Here is a 6,744-nt window from a genome sequence, read left to right as displayed (position 1 = left end):
AAATATGTAATATATATTAATTAAATATTTTCACAATATAATTCCTGCTGTATCTGCATTACATCTTTTTAGAGTTTTGATCTCAGAGTTTTGATCTCAGAGACACAGAAACAAACAGCCAAACAAACACACTCATCCACTTCTCCGGAACAGCACCTGCTCTTTCTTCCTCTAAAGGGAATATGATTTTCACATTAGAAATAAGTCAATATGAAAGCTAATTGCATTGGATACTGGAGACTTTGTTTTATCTTGCTTCTTACAGCAAAAAATAATTGGGAATTCAACCTTGAACAAGCCTGTCTTTCACAAATCCTGTTAGTGGAAAGCAACTGCCAAATGTAATCAAATCTATTTTCCCTTCCGTTGATATGGCAGGTACACAGTGAATGAGAACGGCGGCACACCTGCATATCCACACTGAGAGCACCAACCTGTTTTTACTTCAATTGCTACCTCTCTGGCTCAGGCTGAAATAATCATGACCGTTGATTTACCAAATACATGATGTTTCTGAGTGAAAAAAGTTAGATGGATCTCATTAAATTTGCTCCACTTCCTTTTCCCACAGCAACAATGGCAGGAATAAACCTGGATTACATAAAGTTGTGCCCATGTTTTCTTGTGACGCACCTTTTCCCAACACAACTCAAGACAGCTGATAAAAATTTCGTGTTTGTACTTGCGTGTTTTTATATTTACCAAGTTAGTATTTCATGCTTCATAAATTTCAAGATGTTTACAGAAGAAAGATATTTAGAGTCTCCCTTGTTTTGCCTGATAACATAAAAAATTGAAAGTTGAAACTTTAAGTCAGAAATTTACGCTGAAATCTGTTGTTTAAAGATTTTTTAATTAATTTGTTTAGTTTTTAGGAAAATAAATGAGGAGTTAGGCATATTAGATCTTCATTTAAAGGCATAATGATGTGGCTCAGTGGTAGTGTGTTTATCTGGAATGCCCAGGGTTTGGAATGCTCAGATTTGTATCCCAACACCTCACGAGAAAGAAAAAAAATGCAAACTTCAAATTTAAAAAGAATCATTTCACTTTTCAACATAAAATTCAAAGCATTGCATATTTGGCTAAAATTATTTAACTGGTGGATTAGCTTCATTGTTCCCATAGAAGAATTTCCCACTCAGAAAAAAATGCCTACCAGAAGCCTCAGCCTCCCTGGTTACGTGATCTATGCCAAACTCACCTCTTGGGTTTGACCTCCTTCCCAGAACTTCATCAAGAGTTCTGCAGTGTCTTTTGCTTTTCTTTGAGCATGTTAAACTCAAAAGAAACCACGTCATGCTAGACTGGACCGTTCTATAGTAACATAACTCTTAAAATCTCAGGCTCATATAGCAGAAGACTTTGTCTTTTCAGGTTTGTCATTTTTATTAAGGAGCTAAGAGAAAGAATCAGTTTTGAAAATTATTAGTTTGAAGAGGGGTGAAAAGTTTGTAAATTCTCAATCCAACACGTAAGTGTTTTAGCTCAAGGTGACACCTATCCCTTCTAGTTGCAAACACAGGGTGAGTCACGTGACCCACCACAACACAATAGGGACATAAAAAACTATTGACCAAGAGGAATGGTGATGTTTAACAAGAAGCAGAGATCATGACCCCACAGCCCCTCCTCCCGTTTTTTGTGTGTAGTGTATATGTGTGTTCATGTGGAGATTATATGAAAGTTGAGAGTCATCAAGTGTCTTCCTCCATCACTCCCTGTTTTCTGAGACAGAGCCTCTCACTAAACCTGGAGCACAATGGTTTGCTGAGGCTGACTAAGCCCCAAACTCTTCATTGCCTCTTGCTTCTGTCTCCAGAGTGCAGGGATTACAGGCTTACACTGTCATGCCTGGCTTGCTATGTAACTTCTGGGATCTTGAACTCAGTTGTCCAGCTTGCCCAATAAGCCATCTTCCCACCCCTATTTTAGGGAGTATTAATTCTGTTTTCCTTTCTCAAATACCGGACTGTAGATAACTCCCATGGCCACCGCATTCTGATCTTTGTCAAAGCTCTTCCGGGGTCACTCCCATTGGCCCTACTGAAACACACCTTCCTGACCTTCTCATTCACCGCCCTACTTAATCTGTGTCTCTGTGAAATAATATTTTGCTTGTTATTTGTTTTACATACACATTAAATTTACACACACATTAAATATATAGACTGCCGTGCTTTCTGCAATATACATTGATTCACTGATATATCTCGAGGGACTGACAGAGTATCTAGAATTTAGCAATCAATTAACATTTTTGAATAAAGAAATGAATGAAAGCAGCAGACTGATCGATGTACAGCTGTCTAGACACAGGCCTCTATCTATTCATGTATATATGCATCAATGTCAGTTTCATAAATCTATTGCAAGTAAACAAATTTAACTGCATGTTGCATTTTAAATACCAAAAGAAAACCTGTAGTTTTTGAAGTGTTGTGAGAACACCCTGATTTTCCTCATGAGTTTCCCTCTTCTGATGGTACTCTTGGAACGGGGCAAATATTAGGCTCAGGAGCTCAGATTTACAGTTAACCAAATCCAGCAGATGGAGAGACTCTTTAAATGGGAACCTTTCCACTTTGGAAAGTCAACTCACCCTTCAGATTCCCTTTCCCGTTATTATCCTTTCCGAGACCATATTGGAGTGCATAGGGTAGAACAGAGTCTGGGTGAGGCGGGAGATGGGAGCCTGGGTCCTGAACCATTCCCTGTGCCCTCTGGTTCCTCCCTGGTCTTCACTGCACAGCGAATGAACTGAGGGCTCTCTCTACTGGCGTGCCCTGAGGTGAACTAATTCTCTCAGCTGTGTGTATTTGATGTACTGAAAGACAAGGTGTTGCCTACTGTTAATTTGCTACTCACTTCCCCTCAACAGTCGTATCTTAGGAAATGGTTGTGTTCAATATTTGTTCTGTTGACTCACCCGGTCCTCAAAAATGCAGGGGTTGATGGTACCAGCCTGCTAATCCTTGGCTCTCTGAATGCTTCTAAACCATGTCTCCCTCATATCCTGCCGGCTTCCCTTGAGGGAAAGGCTGTGGTTGCAAGGACCCTTAAATCTATCTTTATTTGATGTTTCACAATTTCTCTTCTCATAATCAGCTGGAAGAAACTCTACTTTTCTTTTCTTATTCATTATTTTTTGAGTATAAAACTTTTCATTGGGAAGGCAAGAGAAAATAAGGTCTAGAGACAAACAGATTTCCTTCTCCAAATTTTGTCCTTTTTTCTCATTATTTGAGACACCATTGAATACATTACTGCGGCACGGGTATCTAGATCTTATTAAAATTACACTGAATCCTGAGATGTATGACCTTTTACTTAGTCAGTTCATAAGAGGATCCCTTTGTTGCAAATAGACTCAGTTTGGGACATTAGATTGAAAACTTGGTTGCCAAAATGTTCACCACCACGAAACCACCTTAGGATATGTGTCTTTTTGTTTATTTTAGGCTTCTCAATGAAGCAGTTTAAAGAAACAAGGCATTAGGTATTATGTAAATATGTCCCTTGGGTAAAGTGACTGTAGGAAAGAACGAGCTTGAATAACTTTAGAGCCAAATTATCCTTGAAATCTGTGTCACCATGAAAAATTCATGGAGCCCAGAAGCAACCAAATCATCAACAGAATTTTCAAGACCGCACAAACCTACGAATTTTATTTTATACAAGATAATCATTTAAAATGCATTTCCCCCTGGTTGCATACACATTCTGTGCCAGGGAAAATAGAGTTAGCACAAAGAAACACAAAAGCACAGGTCTCCAGAAGTCAACCTGAAGGCGGAACAGTTCAGTTTGCTTACCACGGGGCAGTGGAACTGCGTTGTTATGATTCCTGCCTTACTTTGCATTTAGCATTGATGCTCAGTGATAAAAAGCATTCATTAATTAAATATAAAACAACAATAAATCAAAATTCTACCAGAAAACTCCTAGAGCTAACAAAACACTTTCAGCTAAGTACTAGGACACAAAATTAACATTCAAAGACAATACTCTTCCTAGATACCAATGACAGACTGAGAAAGAAATCAGAGAAAGCGCTCCGTTCCAAACAGACTTAAGAAAAATAAAAACCTCACAATAAATCAAAGCATGGAAATGAAAGAGCTCTACAGTTAAGATAGTTAAAACACTGAAGAAGGAAACACTGAGTGGGATTCTAGCAGGAAAACATCCCATACTCATGGATAGGAAAAATTATGAAAATGTCCATCCTGTCAAAAACAATTTACAGACTTAATCCAATCTCAGTCATCAAAACAACAACTCAGTTCTTCACAAAAATAGATTCATATGGGAACCCAAGGGATCCTGGATGCCCAAAGCAATCCTGAACAATAACAAAAGCATGTTTGAGGTATTGATATATCTGAAAGCAAATTATATTAGAGTCACAGTAACATAAACATCATGATGGAGCATCTGGGAAAGTGGGGCACCTACATCTCTCTCCTTAACGTTCTCCTCACATACGTAATACTCTCTGCTCCCTGCATAGCAATCCAGCCACCAGAAACAGACCATGCCTATTTTCAAGACGCAAACTAGGGAGATCTTAGATAGTCATGAGAATCCCACTATTGTGATTGACCTCCGCACCTCCAAAGCTCTATTCTGAACTGCCATACCCAGTATCATCTGGAATCTATGAGACCCTGGGACTTTGAGACATTGATAAAATCCACTACATAGGAAAGGTTGCCCCAGTGGCTGTAAATAATGTGTGTGTATATATATATATACACACACACATAATTGTACCTGCTTTAGTTAACAAGAAACTGAATGTAGAACAAGAAAAGGCTAACAAACTATTGATTGAGATCTCTGAGACTGTAAGTAAATCCAAGTTTGGTGGAAATGTCATCCTTAACGTGTCCTTTGCTGTCTGCAAAGCTAGTGCTATGGCGAAGAGTGTGCCCTGTACCATCACATCACTGACTTACCTGGTAACCCCACAGTCATCCTGTTATCCTGGCTTTCGACATGATCAACAGCAGTGCTCACATAGACAAGCTGGCCATGCAAGAGTGCATGATAATTCCTGTGGGTGCATTCAGGCATTCAGCTTCTGGAAGGCCACGAACATTACTGCAGAGGTCTACCACAACCTGAAGAATGTCATCAAGGACAGATACATGGGAGATGCCACAAAAAGTGGTCAGAGAGTAGGTTTGCACTTAACAACCTCAGGAACTGCTGAAGAAGGCAATTGGGAAGACCTACAATACTGGTTAGGTTGCCACTGTCGTGGATATGGCTGCCTCTGAGCTCTTCAGGACTGGAAAATACCACCTTGACTTCAAGTCTCCTGATGGTATCAGGAGGGTCATCACACCTGACCCGCTAACTGACCCTCACATAACCTTTATCCTGTATTATCAAGTGGTGCCCATCAGAGACTCCTTTGACCAGGAAGACTGGGATGCACAGCAGACAGATGTTCACAGCTAGCTTCAGGCATCCAGGTGACTGGGAGTGATCCCTCTTTGACCAATCCCAAGAGAATAGCCAAGGCTGCAGGCCAGGAGTCCTGCAACCACCTCCTGCTCACATCTTGATTAACCCATTTTTCTGATCTATGTTAGCCATGTGGCTCAGTACCTTTTTTCAGTGGGGTAGATCACATCCTGCTGCTTCGGTGGTCTGGGCAGGAGTGGGAGGAATCAACTTCCTCCTTCCCAGAATGATTGACAGAATACAGACAATTCTCCCACATTCCTTGATGTTCTATTAGCAAAATAAAAACCTCAGTACCCACCCTCAATAAAATCAGCATGGTTTTGACACAAAACCAGACATGTACATCAGTACAATAGAGCAGAGGACACAGAGATCAGCCCATGTAATGACAGTCACCTGATTTTTTTTCTCAAAGAGAGCAAAAATACAGTGGAGGAAAAAAAATAGCATTTTTAACAAATGGTATGTGAAAAATACACATATATGCAGATAGATAGATAGATAGATAGATAGATAGATAGATAGATAGATAGATAATAGAAGAAAACCTGATTCTTGTCTCTCATCCTGCATATAAATCAAATTACAAGTGGATCAAGGACCTCAACGTAAGACCTGAAAGTCTAAGATTGCTAGAGGAATAATTAGGGAGTATACTACACAATATAGACACATATAGACATGCTCCATGGGACTTTGGTTGCTCAAAAAGTAAGGCCAATAATTTGTCAAGTGGGACCTTGGGGGATTCAAAGATCTCCATACAGCAAAGAAATCTGTAAAGTTAGTGAAGACATAAAAAGTCTGTGTTAGCTATACATTTGATGTAAGACTAGTGGATAGGCTACACAAAGAACTAAGCAAAAAAAAAAAAAAAAAAAAAAAAAAAAAACTAAAATCCAACCAACCGAAAACAAGGAAACATCTATGGAACTGAATGGAGAACTGTCAAAGAAATACACATGACTAATAAATACATTTAAAGGTGTTCAAAGTCATTATCTGTCAGGGGAATGCAAATTAAAACTACTTTGAGATTCCATCTCACTCCAGTCAGAATATAAATGTCAACAAGTGCTGGCAAGGATGTGGCCAAAGGGAATTTATTATACTGATGGTGGGAGTGCAAACTGGTGGCAGCTACTATAGAAATTAGTCTGGATGCGTCTCAAAAATGTAAGAATAGACCTTCCATATGATTCAGATACACCGCTCCTGGGAATACACCCAAAGAACTCTCGATCCCACAACAGAGATACCTGCTCA

General features: G+C 39.4%; 1 pseudogene; it reads left to right on the top strand.

The window, feature by feature from the left end:
* Positions 1–371: 371 nt before the first annotated feature.
* LOC130869257 (alpha-enolase-like) lies at positions 372–5,576 on the top strand (annotated as a pseudogene).
* Positions 5,577–6,744: the final 1,168 nt, after the last annotated feature.

The sequence above is a fragment of the Chionomys nivalis genome, chromosome 2, assembly GCF_950005125.1.
Source record: "Chionomys nivalis chromosome 2, mChiNiv1.1, whole genome shotgun sequence".
In the NCBI taxonomy this organism is placed as follows: Eukaryota; Metazoa; Chordata; class Mammalia; order Rodentia; family Cricetidae; genus Chionomys; species Chionomys nivalis.
This window is presented reverse-complemented; position numbering and strand designations above follow the sequence as displayed.